Source organism: Pseudopipra pipra, chromosome 4 (genome assembly GCF_036250125.1).
Source record: "Pseudopipra pipra isolate bDixPip1 chromosome 4, bDixPip1.hap1, whole genome shotgun sequence".
Lineage (NCBI taxonomy): Eukaryota > Metazoa > Chordata > Aves > Passeriformes > Pipridae > Pseudopipra > Pseudopipra pipra.
The window spans coordinates 49,462,959-49,475,104 of NC_087552.1; positions in this window are offsets into that span (position 1 = coordinate 49,462,959).

Below are 12,146 nucleotides of genomic sequence, written 5' to 3' on the forward strand. Positions count from 1 at the left end.
AACGGCCAAATCATCTGCTATTTTTACAAAGAGAAAAGGCAGTTGGGATGAACAAAGGGAGTAACTGCTTAATAGTCACCATAGTCTATGGTTGAATAACAAAGACCATGATCCTGCTTTCTCATTGAGTGTCCTCATGTTCTGGGAACTGAGGAGCAGCAAGTCTTGGACCAGAAGCGTCCTATTAAATAACAAGTCAATAACAGGCTCCTCTGAGCTTCTCAGTCATCAGATTCCAAGCCTGCACTGGCCAGATGTGAGAGACCACACCCGAGCAGAGGCCCCATGGTGATTATACACAAATAACATTGATTGATTGTAATGCCACAAAAATGGAACCTTTCCGTTGTGTCACAAGAGCGAGAGAAGTTCCTCTGCATGTGAAATTAGATCTTTGGCAGATTTTTTTTCTGAACAGCTGCAATTTGCACCCGTGCTGTCTTTTCCACACACACTCAGGGAAGGGAAAAGCAGCCTTTCTGCAGCAGTATTTTCCACATCTCAGGACCATGGGTGCTTCTCTTCTCTGACTTGAGGCAGGCTCTTAACGCATGTGATGAGAGGAAATGAGGAGCACTCCCTCCAAAGGAAAAGAAGCCTAAGCAAGGCTCCCATATCACTCAAGTAATTCAGCACACATCCCTCTGACAAGTGGTTCCTAGAAAAAGGCCACCAGGAGCCTTGTTTTGATGGCCTTTGAGCTTCCTAGCATGGACATCCCTGTGGTTAGTTTCTCACAGCTGTGATTTGCTGAATTGTTGTCTTTACATCTGGTAACACTGTCCCATTTTGAAACTTTTATTTCACTTTTCACCTGAGAGAACAATCCCTTAGGGGGAATAGTACATGAAGATGGGCAGATGCATGGTGGGAAGTTAACATTTGTAGCAAATATTTAACTTCACGCCTGGAAAACTAGACTGGTTTTTAGGCAGCTTTGTTTATTCTCCTGCAGAAGGGTTGTTGCCTGCCAGACTTCTCAAAGAAGGTGTTCAGCAGGCCCACACATGTTTGTGTTAGGCAGTGTTTATCTAAACCTTTGACAGAATAGAAAATATCATTTGTCATTTTACTGTATAGTATGTGCAGACATTGAACACAGAGTGGAAGAAATATTCCCTTGTCATAATATGTCCCTGTCAGAATTAGTGTCAAAACTGTTTGTCTGGTTCTACTAAAAGAATCAACATTGTAACTTCAGTTATTTTTAAAAGATATCTCTGAGTACATCTGGCCTCAGCAGTCATGAAACAACACATTTATGCCTTTAGAGTTGACTTAGGTTATTTGGAAACTCAAAAATACAGTCAGGGGCTCTGCACACATTGTCAGTACCTTTCCTCTAGAAACTAAACAGCAGTGAGCTTTATAAAAGCATCTGTGTGTAAATATGCTTAAAAGTATTTATAAACAATTTTTAAAGTATTTACTGCTGAAAATATCATTGGTGAGAGACCCACAATCAGTAGATCAGTCTTCTTACCAAGTTACAAGCCTGCCTGAAAGGCAGGCAAAATTCCAAGTAAGTTCTGCCATTGAAAGCACATCTATCTTTGGTATCATCAAGTATAAAATGTAGCTCTTTGGCATGAATTTATATGCCTGTTCTTTTTCTGCACAGAAAAAAAAGATGTTAACATCTTGACCACAACCTTCTTAAAACATGTGTTTTATGCTCTGGAGCCAGAGCAATTCTAGGATACTGCACAGATTCCTAATGAGGCTGGTATTCATGCCATATCATGTGGCTAGAAAATGAATGAACAAGTATGTACTTCAACCTTTATAATTTTAATAATTAATTTACTGATTACTCTTTTCAAATGTTATTGTTGTAATAAATATTTTGTATCACAGAATAACAGACTAGCTGAGGTTGGAAGGGACCACTGGAGGTCATCTGGTTCAAGCCCCCTGCTCAAGCAAAGCCACCTAGTCGACTGTGTCCAGGCACCTTTTGAGTATCTCCAAAGATGGAGACTCCACAACCTTGCTGGACATCCTGTGCCAGTACTCAGTCACCCTCACAGTAAAACCAAAATTGTTTCCTGATGTTCAGATGGAGTCTCCTGCATTTCAGTTTGTGCCCACTGCCTCTGGTCCTGTCACTGGGCTCTGCTGGAAATAACCTGTCTCCGTCCTCTTTGCACCCTCCCTTCAGGCATCTATATGAACTAGTAAGATCCACCCTCCATACCTTCCCTTCTCCAGGCTAAATAGTCCCTCCCAACTCTTAGCCTTTCCTCACAGGAGAAAGGCTCCAGTTCCTTGATCTTTGTGGCTCTTTCTTGGACTCTGGTATGTCCAGGTGTCCCTTGTAAGGAGCCCAGAACTGCACCCAGGACTCCAGATGTGGCCTCACACCTGGCCTTCTGAGTAGGAGGGAATAATCACCACTCTTAGCCTGCTGGCAATACTTTATCTAACACAGACCAGGATACCACTTGCCTTCTTCACGGCAAGGACTTGTTGCTGGCTCAGCTTCAGCATGGTGTCCACCCCAGGACCCTCAGTCCCTTTTCTGCCAAGCTGCTTTCCAGCTGGGTGGCCCCCAGCATAGACTGGTGCAGGGGGTTGTTCCTTCCCAGCTGCAGGACTTTGCATTTCTCCTAGTTGAAGTTCTTGAGGTTCTCCAGCCAGCCAAGGTCCCTCTGGATGACCCTCTGGTCTATCAGCCACTCCTCCCAGTTTGGTGTCATCGGCAGACTTGCTGAGGGTACACTCTGCCCCATGATCCAGGTCATTAATGAAGACACTGAACAGGAGTAGACCAATATTGACCTGTGGGGCACAGCACTAGTCACCGACCTCCAGCTAGACTTCATGCTACTGACCACCACCTCCTGGGCCTGGACAACCCATATAATGTTTGAATATTCACACTAAGCTCATCATCATGGTACCTGAGTACTTTCCACAGGCCTAGTATCCTTTGCTTCTTCCATTTTTTGCATATCTGCATGTATAGTTCATTAAAAAATGCAAGGTCAGTTTTGTCATGGAGTTAGCTACCAGTATTTCACGTTTATCCATCACTTGGAAATAGCTTTGTTGCTCTTTAGAAAAAACTGCTGAGCTCAACATACTTAAAATGCTGTGGTGAAACTGAAGTGTCTCAGAACATTGGGAAAGGATTTTCTGTTGTCAAGAAGATACATGATTAATGTTCATTTGCAGAGTGCAGTGATTTCATTCACTTGGGTAACATTGAGTGAAACCTTATATGTCTCCACCCGTATGAAGCAATCTTCTCTTCTGTCATTCAAAAAAAAGTTTCTAAATTTGCTGAGAGCTCTCTCGACATGCCTTTATTAACAAGCCAGTGCTGGAAGGAAAAAGATTTCATTGCATTCAAGAAGTTCTTAAGACAGTTTTCTCTCTGCACCTTTTTTAGCAGGAAAAAGCACCAAATCTTCTTCAGAAAGTAAATGAAAAGTCAGCAACTTTTAAATGTGTTGGAAGTTTGAAGTGCTGTATTTACATGCATACTGGAAAAGCTAGTATGTTTTAACTGGTTTTTTTGCTTAGATTTTTATGAAAATTTGTTACTGAAGAGGAGAGAGGGTATACACATAGCATAGACCAAACTTTGCAATTAAATTAGGTTTATGCTGAATTATTAATGGTTTGTATTTAATTAAAGAATTACCAAAGAAACCTGTGACATTACCTTGGTACTTGAGTCTGGAGAGAAAACGAGAATATATCATTTGCAAAGTGGCGTATCACTGTATTATTAAAAACCTACATGGTAGGGTTTTTTTTTCCCTTGATATTCTCTGTTTGGAGAAAGCATTTGGCTGTTTTGCACAGTACTGAAGGAATCCATCGCCATCTAGTGGCATCACGTTGGGTCTGAGTCGGAATCGAGCACGTAAGAGCCTTCCCAAGGTGCTGTACTAGGACTTAAGTCCTTCCAAAGGACTTGAGGTTGATAGACCTCGGTCACCGCTTTGGTAGCTCAGGGCTCATCCCTGAGGAGGTGTCTCAGAGAGGGTACAAATGTGTCCAGAGAGTTGCTAGTGGGACAGCTTTTGCTGTACCTGTGAGTGGGAAGGTAGCATAGGTATGTTCATGCTCTGACCTCTGCACTGACATTTTCCTGCTGAGATTTTGGGAGCACTTGAAGAGGAACCCCTGCTCATTCCACGGTGGAAGAAGTTTCTTGTATTTGGAGAATGCCGTAAAGTAAATCTTAGGGCATAACCAATCCCAGCACTTGCTGATCTGCTTTCTTCAAGGCCAGTATTATTTTTTGTCTCAGTGTCATGATTTTTTTTCTTCTGAATTCTTGTATGGTAAATTTTTTTATATCAAATGAGGGCTGATTTTACCCAACAGTGGTAAAATAATAAATAATGCATAGGACTGAGTAAAACATTCTCTCTGTGGTCTCCTGCTCAAAGAAACCAACAAACACCAGGGAGGAGCTGAGTTAGCCACTGTGGCCTCTGTCAGCAAGGATGAGCAAAAGGAAAGGCCCTGCAGGGAAACCAAAAGAAAATTAATTTTTTTTTTTTTCCTGGAGCATGTTTCTTAGTGCCTAATTAAGCTGCATACCTTTTTCCTGAAGTCCACAAGAAGAACCATCATTAGATTTCCCACTGCAAGATTATTATAGGGTTTGTCAATCAGAGGCAAATTGGGAAAATATTGTTTAGAAACCTCAATGGATTAGAAGAGCAAGCTATGCAGGAAGAGTGGGCAGGAGACTCCTTGGAAGGGGTTGCAGGCAAATAGCCCTCTTATGGTGGCTGTCAGCAAAGTCAAAGGAAAATACTCTGATCTTGAAATGACAGGTCACTAACCACAAGTCAGTAGGCTTGATACTGAGATTCACCCCTCTAATTGTAGGTGGATCTTGATGAACTATTTGGTGTAAAAAAATTCAGTACAAATTTATTCCATTATTTCCCTATTAAATTATTTGCTTACCTCCTAATATTATCACAACATTCACCAAGCTGACTGGGATCTTTGCTTTTCAATAATGACTAAAACAGCAAAGAAATTCAAGCAAATAGTAAGAGGTACCTTGGCCATATAAACAACAAAAAAGGAGTGGATGCCTTATAAATCACAGATGTGGTTGCAATTAAAGGTAATCTTGGTCCCACCCCAAACTATTTGGCTAATTATTTGGCTCAGCATGAGTAATGATAATATTGCAGCACACACAGGTAAAACCAAAGATGTTCATGAGAATGGGCGTGGAAAGAAAAATTGTTGTGTGCAAGATGAAACTAAAGGGCAAAGAGCTCAGCTCTCAAGGAGGCCCAGTAAAAGAAATAATAAATCCAGTGGTAAGAGTTTTAATGCATTTACAAACCAGACAGCAATACCATATGATTAAAAGAATAAAAAATTAAGTAGCAGTATTTAAGGAAAAAAGTGATGCATGGAAATGTATTTGGATGATTTCAACTGTCTACAAGAACTCAACATTTTGTGAAAGAAATAGAGATATGAAGGTAGATAAAAATTGGAGACATACTTACAAAGCTGGATTGTGCCAAATTAACTTGGTATTTTCCTTTGCTAAAATACACCATGTTTTTAGAGAATGGAATTGCAATAAAGGAAATCCATGTAGATTTCAGTAAAGTGACTGACATGATATTATATGGAAATCAGTGTGATGATGCAGGAAAATCAGAGGGAAAAAAACAGCTGGAGAGCAAAAGCAATGGCTGTACTTACAGGAGACTGCTCAGGCAATAGGGGATGATTTGTGTAACTGTGGATTAGAGACTGACATCATTTATCATTTCTGTTAATTATTATGTCCAAATAAAATAAATAATTAATCAAATACACTGGTGATAGAAAGAAGATATCTGGCATGCACAGTAGTACTGAACTGCCATAAAAAAAAGGTCTCAATTAGCAGAAGTCTAAGGCAATAAAGACAAGGGGCTTAAGAGACTAGGAAGGATTTCTTCAGAAACTCCAGGTTCATCAGCTGCTGAATAAAGATGAAGAGAAAAGCCTGCCTGGAGATATTTATGCAACTGTCTAAGCTGAGACCTTATGAAGAGTACTCAGAATAAGTCTGTCACAGCGAAGAAAGATAACACATACTCAGAGAAGTTCAGGAAAGAGAACCTTAAAATGACCAAAGAAATAGCAATAGTTTCAGTATAGGCCAGAAAGTGTCTTGTTTAGCTCAACCAGATGAAACCAGATGTGGTTTCACAGAGCAAAAAGGGTCAACACTGGGGAGGAAGAACTATGCAAGTCAAAGAACATTGCCCCAGGAATATATTTTCTAGCTTCCTCCTCATTCAAGTTGCAATTCTACACAGTCTGAACATTTCCAGTGCAAGCAATACATTACAAGCAATACATTGGTGCTATGCTATAACCAAAAACTGATCTCATACTCCCTATTTACTCCTATTATCAGTGGGAATTAAAAGCTTGCAGCATCAGGATCCCTCAGGTCCCTTTGTAATTCAGGTAAGTTGCAAACTTACAAGATTCAGTGTTGGGTTTCGTTAATGCATGTAATAACTATGAGTGTGCCAGTACATATACCACATTGCAAGTGTCCACTGACATATATTTCTCTGTATTTTTTATGTACATATATATATGTATGTATGTATTTGACTTCAATCAAAATGCTAAGATGAGGTATTAGAATACGGTAAGTAACAGCAATGGAACTATTATACCATGTTGCCAGGTAAAATACCAAATTTATAATACTTTTAAACAACTGTATTTCTCTACCAAAATTAAAATGAAGAAATAATATCTGAACATGTAGAATGTCATGGAGAATTTCTTTATTGAGGGCTTGACAATAACAAGCACAGCACAACAGGTTACCTTCTGTACAAATCCTTCTCTGTAAATATCCCTGATCCTTTGCAGTACTGTATTTTGGACACATGCAATTTAACTGATTTTGTCATTATCATCTTGAAACAATCTTTGGAGTGTACCAGTGAGCTGTGACCTTCTAAATGCCTTTGTTGCTTAGTGGAAAGGCTGAGTCATTCATTGTGAGGGATTTGTGGAGGATGCAAAATCAAAATATCTGGGATATATTCCACGCAGGTGTGGCTGCAGTCAGTGGTGCTCTAGAGCTAAATATGAACCATGATTACGCTTCCTCCAGGAGAAAGGAGCTGTCTTGGTCTGAGGCATCTGGCCCCCATCACAACCAAACCTGCATGTTAGGGCATGGTAGGATGCTGGAGTCTGGTTCACTGAGACACATTTTACATTTCCTCTATTAACAGGTCTGAACCTGTTCCACTGCTGCAAAATTCTTTAAGTACAGAAAGCCTGACATGAAAGCTAAGCTATATTTAGACCTCAAAAGATGTACCAAAATGACAAAAGTCAACCCTTGGTGGAAAGTTCAGACAGAAAGAAAATTCAAAGGCCTCTTATTTTTAACCACGAATGTAGCAGTTTGTCTCAATTTCCCAGCTCAAACAATGTGTCAGGCTGGCAAGAGTGAAATATTTTCTATGGGCTCAGTTCCTAGTATTGTTCGCAAGCCAAATGTGAGGCGAGATAGTAATGTGTCAGCCCACTCGTGGTCATGGCACAGGCATCTCTTACTAGTGACATGCTTGTGTATTAGAACAAAGAAGCACGTGAAGGCAAAGGACTTACAGACTTCTTCCTTTCTCATAAACACTTTGGCAAGAAAATTTTGAGAAAAACGTTAAGGTTTCTCCAAAGAATATCATTATTATTATTTTTAAAAAATACTCTCAGTGCTCTTCACAATTGATTTTTTTCCTAAGAATTAAGCATCTAAGCAGTGGTAGCTAAATAGCTCTCTGAAAATACTGGATTTATGACCGAATCAAATGTAGCACAGAGGGGTACTAATTTGGGAAAGTGGGATTATTATCTGTTGTTCATATTGCCATATTTCTGGAGTTCAACGCGATGAACACATTGCATTGTTTAAGCTTTGCTTTCATTAGATGGTATAACAAATTGTGTCCACGTGCACACGTGTGTGTATATCTTTGTGCCTATACGTGTACATACATACACACATACACCTATTAATTGCATCATATTTGCAGATCATATTGGACCTGAAAAACTGTTAGAATGCTGGACTTCAGCTTCCGAGGTTGCAAGGAAACAGGAATGAAGCATGAAGGGGAACTACCCTCTTTATGTTACTTGAGGCTCCCTAATTGCCCCTATACTTAAATATTAAGAGCTTTTAGGGACAATGAAGCCAATTGTTTTCAGCAAGACCGTAGCTGTGGACATGATATTGCAAAGGATGCAACATTCATCTCCACTCAGCTTTACTCATAGCAATGAAAATTCACAGGGGTTGAATTAGGGGGAAAAAAAAGTTATATTTTCTGTCCCTACTTTATTTAATTAGTAAATATAACTTGAGAAGTGATCATCAGTTAAATAAAACCTTTTAACATCAAGTTACTAATTCTTTAATAACAAAACAAGTGCTACTTGCTGTAGCTCTCAGTTTTGAAAGTTTGTAACATTAATGTCTGTCAATGAAGACTGGAAAAATGGGGTTTAGAGTGAGTGTAGGATGTCAAGTTCACTCCAAAATAAGTTCATGTAGGTGATGATCATAGTGGATTTACTCTATCATTACTGGGGTGCCAGCCTGATAAGGGCATAAATTAATGTTGTGTGGCAAAATTCTTGGACTGAAGGCTGCTCTCATACTACTGATTGCATTTGTTGAAGCAGGCTTACATAGTCAGCCAGATACATGACATATTTTATTTTGCAATTGTGTAAAAGGAATCCCAAATACACTAAAGCTCCAAAAGCAAAGCCGTAGATTGACCTATATGTAAATTCAGAATAATTTAACTAGGAGTGTATCTACAATAATGTTGCCATGATCAGAATCTGAACTTCTCTTGGGGATTAGGATTTTGGCGTGGTAGCTTTATAATCAGTGTGGTTCAGCTACTTTTTCTAATTAAATCAGTGTAACATGGTTATATTACACAGAAACCTCTCGGAAACAGGAATATTTTTGCTTTGTGTTCTAACCTTATGCAGTCTTAACGTGATACTTTACATACAAACTAAAATTGCACATTGACACCTACCTTTCCACAGTATATTCTAGCTAAACAGACCACATCCTGACACAAAACCTTCTTTCAGAGTTTTTGCTATAAATTTGGTGTAACTCCACTAAGGTCAGATGTGAAATTCCAGTTTTGCTGAGCTCAGAATCTGTTCACTGTAGCATGCATACTCACTGATTATATTTTGCCTTGCCGTCTGTGTCTGAGAGCTAAACTTGCTTTTGAATCCTAAGAGTTGTCTCTTCAAGCAGGCTTACTGTTTCCTTAGCAGCAGCACGTGAGGCTTCTAAACCACACATGATGCTATCACAGTGTCTGAGGCTGCCCTGCAGTGTCACCTAGCCACAATTTTTTCCCGTGGCTCCTGTTAGCTGCATGCTGCAGATAATTCACACTGCCTCTATGAGCTGGCACAGAGTGAATCCTACTGAATTAAGTGTGGCCCTTCTTGGTTACCTCCTATGGGTCTTCTGAGAAATATCTAGAGGCCCAGGAATCACAAGCTGAAAACTACTAGAGCTGAGCAACCCAACACTCTAGTCCACATTCTTGCCTTTTTAGATAGCTATTCTTTGTATCAGTACTGGCAAAGAACTCCAGTATGCTCCTCAGCACTACTGTGCTGACCCTGTGTGTCAGGTAAAATGTGCAAATAAATGAAAACTCTTTATGTTTTCTTCCATGTTATATATATATATATATATACATGTTACTTTCCTATCATGTTATTACATTAGCACATCAAGCCACCACTTAAATCAGGCTGCACTGTGCTGGAGACAGGGACCTGTTTTTAACACCTAACTCCCTTGGTTATAGCAAGTTGCACTGCAGCATTATACCATAGTAGAGAGAAAGATGAAGAAAGCTTTGACAAATGTGTGTGGTTATATGATTTTACCAAACACTGTGGTCAAGCAGGCCCACCACTTATTAAAGAAGTTTCACAAAGTCTTTTGCAAACGTATGGGTCTTGGTAGCTTTAGAGAGGTGTATGCATGGATTTTTGAAGGCTAACCCAGCTTGATTTACATTTCTTTTACCTTTTGATCCTTAAATCAATAACTGTATTACTGTTCCTTGCAAAGTCTTGTGAATTTTACTCCTGATATATCAATAACCTGAATGTTTGATAAAGTTTCTCCCCAGTTTCTTTTTCCTACATGGAGTTTATCATTCATTGCTTTATGACTCCTGCCTAGACTGTGGATATGAAAATCCCAAAATGTCAGGTGGCTGCATAGGCTGCAAAGGAGAATCTGGCATCAACTGACAACAGTTCACACTGAAAGGATAAAAAGTCATTGTGCTGAAAATCACCTGGAATCTGTGAGAAGGTTAATAATCCCAGCTAGATCAGTGAAGGTTATCATCATGGTAGGTCACGGCCCACGTCTTCCCAGCAACCCTGCAGCAGTAGCTGCGTCCTCCCACTTGGAAACACTGGCTGCCTAGTCCAGAAAGCGAAGTTCCTAGCCTTTTATTAAAGAATTCAGAAAAGAAGGTTTTGTTTAGATTGATGCCCCTTTAAAATAAGAAGACATGGAACATCTTCATGGTCTAGCCATTGTGGTGAAAAAGCTGTCTGTTGTTATGGTGGTAGAGCAAATATGCTGGCTGCAAAGAGGAAGCAGAGGGATAAGGATTGTTCAATTGTTTGAATTGTTTAAGGAGTAAAGTAGGCAAAAGTGGATAGAAGTAACACTCAGTAGCAGAAAGTAGCTTGCTTGTCCTCAGAGCTAGGAAGGAGATTTCCCAAATATGTGGCTGTTATGCAGATGTCTGGCATGTTTGGGGCTGGTGTACCCAGAACACTTCATGACCCAGTGGTCATGAACATCATGACCATGATCTGCCCATGATGGGATTAAAAAATTAAACAAAAAGTATCCCCTCCAAGAGTAGGCCAGATGACCTATGTCCTTGTCTTTTTGATGATCGTGGAGATGGGACTTGCCAAAGAAAAATTACAGTGCTTCTTGTGTTCCTAATTTTCACTTCTGGACCAGGCTGGTAATCATACATCCTGAAGCACAGCTGTATTGGAGATGTATGCACAGACTCATTGAAACACAGCAGTTACGAGTTTTGTAGTTGGCACTGGCAAATACATCCCTCTCTGTATACGAAATGTCTGTACCCTCAAAGACATGCCCTGGTGGAAGATCCAGCTGCTTTCATCTCCCTCCCGACTTTTCATGAATTTCAACCGATTGCAGCAGTAAAGGCTTTTGAGGAACAGAGAAGGTTAATTGCCCTTAGTGGAAGACTGAGAAACAGGTCATGGGCTGTGCAAGGTGCAGATTAATTGATGGTGGAGAAAGTGCTAGGACGATCTTGTTGAGTTACTGCGAAGGCTTGTGGACAGGCAATAAATATTGCTGCAATAATTCACAAGTCTGCTGTAAAATTACATTTATTTTTTTTATATCTATGAAAGGTAGGATCCATTCAGCCCAGCATACTACCTTCTATAGTGACCACAGATTGATGACAAGGGAAAAGCAAGACAGGGCAAGCCTTTATGACACCTGCATACAAGTATTCCTTAAGGTTCTGTCTCAGAAGGCTTCCTGGGTCTGTTGTGTTGGATCTGTCTAGTGGTTCTCAATAGATCCCTCTTCCAAGTGTCTGTCTTGAAACTTATCTGATCTGCTTCATCTGTAACATCACTCAAAAATGAAGAAGTTCCACACATCTTTCAGCTGCTGCCTGGTGAACCTGAATCCTTTTGTTTGATTACAATCTAGCTCTTACCAGCTTCACTGGAGAACCTCTAGGTCTTGAATTAGAAGAGACAGTGAACAACAGATTCACTCTTTCATTCCATTCAAGATTTCACAGACCTATATTGCACCCCCTTTACACCATCTCTCTTATAAGCTGGAGATGATCCATTCCAGTCATTTGGAGTGATAGAAGCCACAGAAAGTCCCATTAACATATCAAATGTTTCCTTGGAGTAAGCTCCAAAAAAATACACAGAAAAAGAAAGTATAGGGTTGCCTTTGAAATATCTAAAGGCAAAGACTGAAGAATTGATCATTTCATCAAAGTTCATCCTTTCTGAATGAGGAAGCAGAT